Raw genomic sequence first — 12,515 nt, 5'->3', positions numbered from 1 at the left:
CTCACAAAGCAATTCTGTCACTGGTCAGTTTGCTTGACAGACATCTGACTTTAAGGTACTAGCCAATGGAAACATGGTGACATGTAAATATGAAAGCACATTAGGACAAAATATGCAATAAGATAGAGGCAAAGGGAGATGGCTGCTGGGAATGTATTTCATTTATCCCAGAAAATCTTTAAATCTAAGTATTAATACTACGTTGATGTACTTTTGAAATTGGAGAGCTACTTTTTACTAAAAGTACATCTCCCTTATATAATTAAGTATAATGCAGACCTGCTCAAAAACTTAGTATAATTAAAGAAGTCTTATGCAATAAATGATGATGATGAGAGCTGCTTATGTGAATGTCTATAGTGGTTTTCTCTACCAGTGTCATTGTATTAGACAACTGTTATCAAACTTAGCAATAATGATGCATTAATCTGCCAATCAAGTGTGAAAGCTGGCTATTTGTATAGGCATAGTAAACACATATCATCATCATCCTCATTATCATTTATTTATATAGTGTCACTAATAGCGCAGCGCTGTACAGAGAACCCATTCACATCAGTCCCTACCCTATTGGAGCTTACAGTCTAAATTCCCTAATATAGACACACACTCACACACAGACAGAGAGGGAGAGACTAGGGTCAATTTTGATAGCAGCCAATTAACCTAACAGTATGTTTTTTGGAGTGTGGGAGGAAACCACAGCACCCGGAGGAAACCCACGCAAACACAGGGAGAACATACAAACTTCACACAGATAAGGCCATTGTTGATATAAGTACTGGCTCTGCTTACCATTGTCCAGTCTAGTACATAACTGTATTAATGCTGTGAAATATTATTACTTTGAATGCCTTAAATATGCAAGAGCGCATTTGGGTAAGTTTATGCTAATAAAAGATATATGCACTTTTCTTGCCTACCCATACTATTTAATAACCACCAAAAATTAAGCAATATGTAAGCACTGCTTCCAGTTGAAATCAGTCTGTCTGTCTGTCTATCTATCTATCTATCTATCTATCTATCTATCTTTCTATCTATCTATCTTTCTATCTTTCTATCTATCTATCCGTCTGTCTATCTTTAAAACTGAAAGACATCCATTAAACATACACAATGACAGCATATTTAGTGTGTAATTGATGCTAAAACACAATTCTCACTCTCCTAATATAGCTGATTTTTGACAATGAACTGCATTTTTCATGTGAAGCATTTGATGTCATAAAGATGTAAACCTCACAAAGCAATTCTGTCACTGGTCAGTTTGCTTGACAGACATCTGACTTTAAGGTACTAGCCAATGGAAACATGGTGACATGTAAATATGAAAGCACATTAGGACAAAATATGCAATAAGATAGAGGCAAAGGGAGATGGCTGCTGGGAATGTATTTCATTTATCCCAGAAAATCTTTAAATCTAAGTATTAATACTACGTTGATGTACTTTTGAAATTGGAGAGCTACTTTTTACTAAAAGTACATCTCCCTTATATAATTAAGTATAATGCAGACCTGCTCAAAAACTTAGTATAATTAAAGAAGTCTTATGCCATAAATGATGATGATGAGAGCTGCTTATGTGAATGTCTATAGTGGTTTTCTCTACCAGTGTCACTGTATTAGACAACTGTTATCAAACTTAGCAATAATGATGCATTAATCTGCCAATCAAGTGTGAAAGCTGGCTATGTGTATAGGCATAGTAAACACATATCATCATCATCCTCATTATCATTTATTTATATAGTGTCACTAATAGCGCAGCGCTGTACAGAGAACCCATTCACATCAGTCCCTACCCTATTGGAGCTTACAGTCTAAATTCCCTAATATAGACACACACTCACACACAGACAGAGAGGGAGAGACTAGGGTCAATTTTGATAGCAGCCAATTAACCTAACAGTATGTTTTTTGGAGTGTGGGAGGAAACCACAGCACCCGGAGGAAACCCACGCAAACACAGGGAGAACATACAAACTTCACACAGATAAGGCCATTGTTGATATTGTTAAATATGATTTTTTGTTAAGGCCTCATAAGGCCTTTGTTCAGCCATTTTATTGTAACTTGTATAGAAATATTATTTGCTAGAAGAGATTATTCATTTTTCTGTTAACTTGCAGTTTTGCAATATGTGAGCCTATGGCCTTGAAGTTGAACTAATAGGGAACACCTGAAGAATGTAACCAGTTATGAAAACAATAATGAGCTTCATATCCAGCTGGTAGTATGGGAACTGTATCCATGGTGTTGCACATAGCATATCTCCAACTCCCCTTGAGATAAGAAATAATAGGCTCATCTGTCCTTAGAAGGGGGAGAAAAGTAAACACCTCAAGAATACGTGAGAAAGTTAATCAGTAGCGCTTCTCATAAACTAGTGGTATAAACTATTGTATGCATATGACGTAGGATTCATTTATTCAGAAGCCTATAAAAACCTGTATCTTTGTATCAATAAACTAGAGAATATTCCTTGTATACAGAACTTGGTCTGTGTCAATTCTCTCCAGCTGATTGAAGCGCTTCCAGATATACTTGACACCACAGGCAGACTTGGGTCAGAATTTTAGATCTAACAACTTGGAGGTCGCCACAGAGATTCGCTGTCCAGCAGGCTACAAGACAGACAACGGAGGTTTCCCAGCACATTGAACCCCAACATCCGCGGTCAGTAGATTTCTACTCGTTGGTCTTCCTAGTCTGGGTCACCTCATGTCTGTCTGAGGCACCTGACACGCGAATTTGTGAGTCTCAAGTATCATCTGATTAATATAATACAGTATTAACCCAATTTGTTTACTGTAATTGTATTGTTGATTAGATTTTTGAAAGATGATTGAATTTTGAGTGCATGTGTTTGTACCTATGTATGATGTATAAAGCATAAAAGTCACATAAGACATTGAGAAAAGAAGCATGTAATGGAATAGAGGGATTTAGAGAGTTATTGTTTTGAACATTGAGTGAACATTTTAGACACCATCCCCAGAGGTATATCAAAGAAGGGAGATTCTGTAATCTGCCCAAATTGTGTAAGAGAGATTTCCAAAAGACCTTCGTCCCAGATACTGTCAAAGAAGCTATTTAGCACGGACATCCAGTACAAGGAGTCCACAGAACGGGACGTCCAGTGCAAGGACAACCCACAGAAACTAGATAAGAGTCCCGATTTGGACTCAACAGAATACTGTCAATACGAGTAATATAGATAGTAAACAAATGACAGCAGCTCCCTCATAGATATGATGCACAAAGACTAAAGGAAATGGGGGAGTAGAAGGTCTGCAGGGAATTTTTCAAGAAAGCGGGGATAGCCAAAGATATGTGTGGATGGAGAAACAAAGGTGTTGCAAGTGGTAATGTGACAAGAACAAAGGGGTATTGAGATCAAACCCCAAGAGATTGTTTGAGGTGGCACAGGAAAGTTAAGAGATCTGAAAAGTCGAAATATATGTGGATATGCTAAATGCATCGGAAGCTGAATAATGAATCAAGTAGGTTGTATATTATAAATGTATGTTTGATCCTGTGCAGCTGAATAAGTGAAATGTGCCCCTCCCTTATTCTGTGTAAATGATTTCAGTGTGTTGAGATAAGAAGCACACTGTTTTTTGTTTTTTGACAATGTATGTAAAATTGAAAAAATGTGTCCGGAGTGCTGTTTGATGATAACATGTTGAAGCTAACTTGTATTTAGTGTAATGCTGGGACTTGTAGTTCCACAGCAGTAGGCTGGAAGATGTCAGTTAAGTTTTCTTTCTCTGTATGTGAGTTTTGTCTCCGTCTTACTGCGTGTGAGAGAGATCCGTGATAATTCACATTGTTTGTTCTCTGTCTTAGTGCTCTATAAGGGAGATGTTTGATTTACTTTAAATCACAATGTTTGTCTGTCTTGTCCGTTTTTTACAAGAGACATGTTTCAAGGTTGAAAAAGTTGTACATTCATTGCTTAATGATAAGCTTTTAAAAAGATACAAAAGAAGTTTTAAAATGTTTGGTCCGATTGCACGGACAAGATTGTAAATAATGTACATTATCACTATAAGTACTAGTGTCAGAACAAAGCTGGCTGGGATCCAACAAGCCGTTTCTGTATTTGAACAAAATAATTTTGTTTCTGAAGTTCAGAAATATAGCTTTCTCTTTAATGAAGTTGAAAATTGTGGGAGTGAGCTTACATGCTGTTTTTATCTGTGTTAAAATGGCGCTGATGAATGTTCTCAGAAATCAGGAGGGTTTGTTATGCCTTTAAAGAAATGTTACGAGATAAAATGTCGTCTGTGAGCGAGACTTAAGTGAATATATTTTTACTTTGAACACGAAAATCACAGAATCTAGAAATATTTGTGAATATTTGGTCACGGGAGAGAGATTTTGTTGAGAAAATGTTGAATGATTTACAGACACAATGTATTGTGTCTAACGAGAGTACTCTGATTTATGAGACAGTGCTGCTTTTAAAATGGTTGAATACTTGGAACCAAGATTCCAGATTGAATGTTTCTAAACCCGGAAATTTAATTAGTGTCATTTAAAAGGGCTGTACTAAGAGATGATAAGAAAGGAGTGGCTTTGAACACTCGCCCAGGTCTCGTCACTTTGACATTCTCTATTTGTGAAATTAGGGACTGCCCCTTTGAGGAAATCAAGGCATGGAACGCATAGCGTCACAGTTAAGCTTTTAGCAGCTGTTCACTGGTTACCTGATAACAGTATACACGCATGTTACAGTTACAGTAATTCCTAGTAAATAAATGTTAATCTCTATGCAAAAGTTTTTTTATTCACAGGTCTCCAGCTGCAAAGACCCATTAGGCAATCCAGATTGCATTGATTTAACTTCCAATGCACCATCTTTGCACCACAACAAACATAAGTATAAACTAATGAAGGATTTAAATAACGTAAACTCTTCTGAGTAATGATTACCTTGTTTTGGAAGAGATATTAGAGTTTATGTGCTATTCGCATAGCAAATGCATGAACTAGGTGGTTTTTCTGTATGTGCAGAAAGCAAAAGGTTTTTATTTGTATCCTCATTACAGTTTTGAGTAAATCAGTGTTTGTAAAGACATTTACTGCCCTTATTTACTGTGCTATAATTGTCATATACTGTAAATAATTCTTTTTATTGTGGGTATGGTAATGCATTGATGGGAATTCTATATTTTTACAGAAATGAAAAAGATTTAAGACTTTAAGAGCAATTGTATGTGCTCCTGCATTAGCACTTCTGGATCATAGCAAGCCATTTATACTCTCCTCTGAGCAGAACCAAATGTTTAACCAATTTTAAGCTGAAATAACTTCAGCGCCAGCACTGGCTTTGCCAGATTATGACAAGCCTTTCACATTATTTTGTTATGAAGTCAGTGCACATGTACAAGGAGTACTGACACAAATACATGGTCGCAAGCTAAGGTCACTTGCATACTACTCTGCTTTAGTGCTTGAAAAGAGTATAGATATTGTGCTAGGACACCCAGTTACCTTAACGGTATCGTACGTTGTGACAGAAACCAAGCACAAGCAAAACATTTGTTACCGGCCAGATTTACTAAGTATGAAGATATACAGCACAAAGGACATTCCCTCCTATTGTGAAATGAGTGACATATAACACTTGCCGAGCGCACTGTGTATTTTCTTCCTCCCTTTCCTTTTTTATTAGAAGAAAAAAAAAAAAAAAAAGGAAGCACAAGAGGCCCCAGAGCCTCTCATGTTCACAGATATATGTTAAGACCTTCAGACAAGGGGAATCTGAGTAAACTGTATTTTAAGTTTTTTAAAGGTCCAAGGGAGACCAGAGAGGGGAGTTCATTGATATTAGCAGGAGGAATATAGATTGCACGTTATTTTCCTTTGCTGTGCGCTGTAGATGTGTACTAGACTAGAAAGGAAAGCCAAGTTTGGAAGAACCAGACTCAGGCCCATAGTAATGTATAGATCATTATACATAATTAGAAAATTCTAATATGAAAGTTTAACCCAACCAAATAAAGAAAAGAGCAACCCATGACTACAGGGGTTTACACCCAATGCAGGAATGTGTTTGTGAGTATTGTGGCCCAACACATTATTATATACACTAATAGAACTGATGATGTGGCTTATTAACAGGTTATTTAAGCTAAGTGTTTCTCTTCCAGAAGAATTAAAGTTACCACATCTGTCTTAACCGTTGTACTGTACACTCCAACTAATGAGTGTAAACTTTGTGGAACTCAGAAACCAAGAACCTTTTCCTTGGATTCCACATGCTCCTTACTGAAGCCTATCCTAATGAAGTAGCACTGCTTACTCCCAGTAACGTTACACTTAAGCAGTGCACAATGTTGAATCCTGCTGCCTTATTGCAGCAAGTTTCAAAAGATGGGAGAAGTACCTGTATATATTGGGGTTACCCTAGGGATTTGGGGGAATTCCATTCCAGCTTGAACAGAAAGAAAGGAAAAAAAAAAATGCAAACAAAATTTTTCTGAACATGATTGCATAGAACTAATGAAACAAGAATCTCTGGTTTTATCTCACATTAAAGATAAACCATTACCAGATGCAGACATCACTCTTTTTGTAGATGGTTCACACTATCACATAGATCCTGTCCCGTATACAGGGTGTGCTGTAACCACACACACAGAAATAGTGATTCAACAGACTCTACCGAGTCACATGTCAGCACAAGAAGCTGAACTAAAGGCCCTGACACTTGCATGCATATATGCAAAAGGACAAAGAGTAAATATTTACACTGATTCAAGTTATGCATTTGTAATTGCGCATGATTATGGCCCTGTATGGAAAAGTAGGGACCTTATGGGTTCAGCAAGCAAACCAGTCAATATGATGAACATACCAGGGCACTGTTCACTGCATTCCAGCTGTCCTCCAAACAGTGATGAAGGTGAAGACACACACAGAGATACTACCCCCGAAGCTAAGTGAAATAGACCAGGCCGCACGAGAAGCCGCCATAGCCCCAGTACCCCAAGGGGAGTCTATTTACATGGTGACCCCCTGACCCCTGTTTGACCAGAGCACACTCCAACTTATGGAAAGACAAGCAACAGAAAATAAGAAAAAGACTTGGGCAATACATGGAGCACTAGAAGTGCAAGGAGTGGTGTAAAGGTCAGCGTTTGTGTCTGCCAAAAGTAGTTTATCCCATTATGGCCAATATAGCACACGAGAAAGTGCATCTGGGAAAAGATGCTATGGTTGTACTCACTAGCAGCTTATGGATAGTACCAGGGTTCGCCCAAGCAGCACAGTCGTTAGTGGCAGAATGCCTAGTCTGTGCACAAAGTAACCCGAGTAAGTCTGTCCTATGGAAAAGCACACCCCAGACATAATATCCCTATAAGAGGATACAGATAGACTTTATAACTTCCCAAATGCTCGGGCTTTGAGAATGTGCTTGTCTGTGTCAACTTCTTTAGTCACTGGCTGGAGACATGGCTGTATAGAAAAGCAAATGCTAAAGCATTAGCCAAGAAAATTGCGAATGAGGTAATCTGATGATATGGTGTACCAGAGGTCATTGTAAGTGACAGAGGGATACACTTTACGGGGCAAGGATTCCAGAAACTATCACACCCCCTACAGATCCCAAAGTTCAGGATGTATGGAGCGCCTTAATGGTACACTGAAATTGAAAATGCAGAAAATAATGGCTGAAACAGGTCTGCCATGGATCTCATGTTTACCTGCACTCAGTAAAAAATACTGCTAGGAAAGACACAGGTTTAACACCATATGAGATATTGTTTGGCACAGCAAACAGAACAGGCTGTTATTTTCCATAGCAACTACACCATGTATATAGTGATTTGTTGAATTATGTTGCCTTATTATAGAAACAACTAACTGAAATACATGATCAAATATTCTCCTCCATTGCAAACCCTAATTTTGATACAGGTACCCATAAACTGCACCCTGGGGGGCTGGGTGGTCGTGAGAAAGCACATCAGGAGAAGTCTTGAACCCAGATACAAGGGTCCTTATCAAGTCCTGTTGACGACTCCCATGGCAGTGAAAGTACAGGAAAGAGACACCTGGATTCACGCATAACACTGCAAAGTCTTCAAATCAGGGGAGTCTTGTTCTGATAAATAGAAATGACTGTCTCATTGTATTGATATGTCTTGCCAGAATAATTGTGACTGAAGTAGGGATTAAGGCCTCCCTAACCCAGTATGAAACAGACAGTTAAGTGACATATTGCCTATGCCACTGTGAGAAACATATGGGAAGGAGTGCTCAACAATTTGCACTCATAGTAGAGTAAACTCTGAAAATGTCTTTGTGCAGATGCATAACCTCATTGGTAAAGTTGTCAGTAATGATTCATGTTGGATATTGGAAATATTGGCATTAGTAGCAAATGGTTTTGCAATCCTGTTGATCGTATAGGTGATAATGAAACTAAATATATGGCTGATTAAGAAGTTACTGACACTTGATTGTTGTCTCTCCAAAAAGGGAACCACTGAAAATCCCGAACCTCTGATGATCACAGAAATTACTTCTGAAACCTGACCAGACTATGAGTGTCATGAATTATTTGGACTAGCAAAGCCAAAGAACTGCAGAGTTTGCAACAAGAAACTACTAAAGATTGAACAAAGGACATGCAAGGCCTGCAGAACTACTATAGACTCATTAACTATCTTCTAAGAAACCATCTTTTAAGAAACCATCTTCTAAGAAACCATCTTTTCTAGACATGGACATTTGCCAAAATGCATCTCCTCATAAATCAAGTTAGGACAGGGAGGATCACAGGCTTATTAGTGGGGGATGAGTTGACAGATTCCTAAGGGGACCAACTCTATGCATGTGGCCTCCTACATGTGTATAAGTACCTGCTTATTAAGAATGTGGTTCTATAGATAGGATTAGGTAGGTAGGAGGAGAAAGGGTCGAAAATTGAATAAAAGATGGGAAATGTTAAATATGATTTTTTGTTAAGGCCTCATAAGGCCTTTGTTCAGCCATTTTATTGTAACTTGTATAGAAATATTATTTGCTAGAAGAGATTATTCATTTTTCTGTTAACTTGCAGTTTTGCAATATGTGAGCCTATGGCCTTGAAGTTGAACTAATAGGGAACACCTGAAGAATGTAACCAGTTATGAAAACAATAATGAGCTTCATATCCAGCTGGTAGTATGGGAACTGTATCCATGGTGTTGCACATAGCATATCTCCAACTCCCCTTGAGATAAGAAATAATAGGCTCATCTGTCCTTAGAAGGGGGAGAAAAGTAAACACCTCAAGAATACGTGAGAAAGTTAATCAGTAGCGCTTCTCATAAACTAGTGGTATAAACTATTGTATGCATATGACGTAGGATTCATTTATTCAGAAGCCTATAAAAACCTGTATCTTTGTATCAATAAACTAGAGAATATTCCTTGTATACAGAACTTGGTCTGTGTCAATTCTCTCCAGCTGATTGAAGCGCTTCCAGATATACTTGACACCACAGGCAGACTTGGGTCAGAATTTTAGATCTAACAATATAAGTACTGGCTCTGCTTACCATTGTCCAGTCTAGTACATAACTGTATTAATGCTGTGAAATATTATTACTTTGAATGCCTTAAATATGCAAGAGCGCATTTGGGTAAGTTTATGCTAATAAAAGATATATGCACTTTTCTTGCCTACCCATACTATTTAATAACCACCAAAAATTAAGCAATATGTAAGCACTGCTTCCAGTTGAAATCAGTCTGTCTGTCTGTCTGTCTATCTATCTATCTATCTATCTATCTATCTATCTATCTATCTTTCTATCTATCTATCTTTCTATCTTTCTATCTATCTATCCGTCTGTCTATCTTTAAAACTGAAAGACATCCATTAAACATACACAATGACAGCATATTTAGTGTGTAATTGATGCTAAAACACAATTCTCACTCTCCTAATATAGCTGATTTTTGACAATGAACTGCATTTTTCATGTGAAGCATTTGATGTCATAAAGATGTAAACCTCACAAAGCAATTCTGTCACTGGTCAGTTTGCTTGACAGACATCTGACTTTAAGGTACTAGCCAATGGAAACATGGTGACATGTAAATATGAAAGCACATTAGGACAAAATATGCAATAAGATAGAGGCAAAGGGAGATGGCTGCTGGGAATGTATTTCATTTATCCCAGAAAATCTTTAAATCTAAGTATTAATACTACGTTGATGTACTTTTGAAATTGGAGAGCTACTTTTTACTAAAAGTACATCTCCCTTATATAATTAAGTATAATGCAGACCTGCTCAAAAACTTAGTATAATTAAAGAAGTCTTATGCCATAAATGATGATGATGAGAGCTGCTTATGTGAATGTCTATAGTGGTTTTCTCTACCAGTGTCACTGTATTAGACAACTGTTATCAAACTTAGCAATAATGATGCATTAATCTGCCAATCAAGTGTGAAAGCTGGCTATGTGTATAGGCATAGTAAACACATATCATCATCATCCTCATTATCATTTATTTATATAGTGTCACTAATAGCGCAGCGCTGTACAGAGAACCCATTCACATCAGTCCCTACCCTATTGGAGCTTACAGTCTAAATTCCCTAATATAGACACACACTCACACACAGACAGAGAGGGAGAGACTAGGGTCAATTTTGATAGCAGCCAATTAACCTAACAGTATGTTTTTTGGAGTGTGGGAGGAAACCACAGCACCCGGAGGAAACCCACGCAAACACAGGGAGAACATACAAACTTCACACAGATAAGGCCATTGTTGATATAAGTACTGGCTCTGCTTACCATTGTCCAGTCTAGTACATAACTGTATTAATGCTGTGAAATATTATTACTTTGAATGCCTTAAATATGCAAGAGCGCATTTGGGTAAGTTTATGCTAATAAAAGATATATGCACTTTTCTTGCCTACCCATACTATTTAATAACCACCAAAAATTAAGCAATATGTAAGCACTGCTTCCAGTTGAAATCAGTCTGTCTGTCTGTCTATCTATCTATCTATCTATCTATCTATCTATCTATCTTTCTATCTATCTATCTTTCTATCTTTCTATCTATCTATCCGTCTGTCTATCTTTAAAACTGAAAGACATCCATTAAAAATACACAATGACAGCATATTTAGTGTGTAATTGATGCTAAAACACAATTCTCACTCTCCTAATATAGCTGATTTTTGACAATGAACTGCATTTTTCATGTGAAGCATTTGATGTCATAAAGATGTAAACCTCACAAAGCAATTCTGTCACTGGTCAGTTTGCTTGACAGACATCTGACTTTAAGGTACTAGCCAATGGAAACATGGTGACATGTAAATATGAAAGCACATTAGGACAAAATATGCAATAAGATAGAGGCAAAGGGAGATGGCTGCTGGGAATGTATTTCATTTATCCCAGAAAATCTTTAAATCTAAGTATTAATACTACGTTGATGTACTTTTGAAATTGGAGAGCTACGTTTTACTAAAAGTACATCTCCCTTATATAATTAAGTATAATGCAGACCTGCTCAAAAACTTAGTATAATTAAAGAAGTCTTATGCCATAAATGATGATGATGAGAGCTGCTTATGTGAATGTCTATAGTGGTTTTCTCTACCAGTGTCACTGTATTAGACAACTGTTATCAAACTTAGCAATAATGATGCATTAATCTGCCAATCAAGTGTGAAAGCTGGCTATGTGTATAGGCATAGTAAGCACATATCATCATCATCCTCATTATCATTTATTTATATAGTGTCACTAATAGCGCAGCGCTGTACAGAGAACCCATTCACATCAGTCCCTACCCTATTGGAGCTTACAGTCTAAATTCCCTAATATAGACACACACTCACACACAGACAGAGAGGGAGAGACTAGGGTCAATTTTGATAGCAGCCAATTAACCTAACAGTATGTTTTTTGGAGTGTGGGAGGAAACCACAGCACCCGGAGGAAACCCACGCAAACACAGGGAGAACATACAAACTTCACACAGATAAGGCCATTGTTGATATAAGTACTGGCTCTGCTTACCATTGTCCAGTCTAGTACATAACTGTATTAATGCTGTGAAATATTATTACTTTGAATGCCTTAAATATGCAAGAGCGCATTTGGGTAAGTTTATGCTAATAAAAGATATATGCACTTTTCTTGCCTACCCATACTATTTAATAACCACCAAAAATTAAGCAATATGTAAGCACTGCTTCCAGTTGAAATCAGTCTGTCTGTCTGTCTATCTATCTATCTATCTATCTATCTATCTATCTATCTATCTATCTTTCTATCTATCTATCTTTCTATCTTTCTATCTATCTATCCGTCTGTCTATCTTTAAAACTGAAAGACATCCATTAAACATACACAATGACAGCATATTTAGTGTGTAATTGATGCTAAAACACAATTCTCACTCTCCTAATATAGCTGATTTTTGACAATGAACTGCATTTTTCATGTGAAGCATTTGATGTCATAAAGATGTA

The 12,515-nt window shown here is 37.2% G+C and overlaps 1 long non-coding RNA gene across 1 annotated transcript; it reads left to right on the top strand.

Moving 5' to 3' along the window:
* Positions 1 to 2,019: 2,019 nt before the first annotated feature.
* Positions 2,020 to 8,736, top strand: LOC142125338 (uncharacterized). Its single transcript, XR_012684858.1, has 2 exons — positions 2,020 to 2,758; positions 7,935 to 8,736. It is a non-coding gene; the product is annotated as an uncharacterized LOC142125338 (long non-coding RNA).
* The last annotated feature ends 3,779 nt before the right edge of the window (positions 8,737 to 12,515 follow it).

This window comes from Mixophyes fleayi, unplaced genomic scaffold (assembly GCF_038048845.1).
Source record: "Mixophyes fleayi isolate aMixFle1 unplaced genomic scaffold, aMixFle1.hap1 Scaffold_26, whole genome shotgun sequence".
NCBI classification, from domain to species: domain Eukaryota; kingdom Metazoa; phylum Chordata; class Amphibia; order Anura; family Limnodynastidae; genus Mixophyes; species Mixophyes fleayi.
This window is presented reverse-complemented; position numbering and strand designations above follow the sequence as displayed.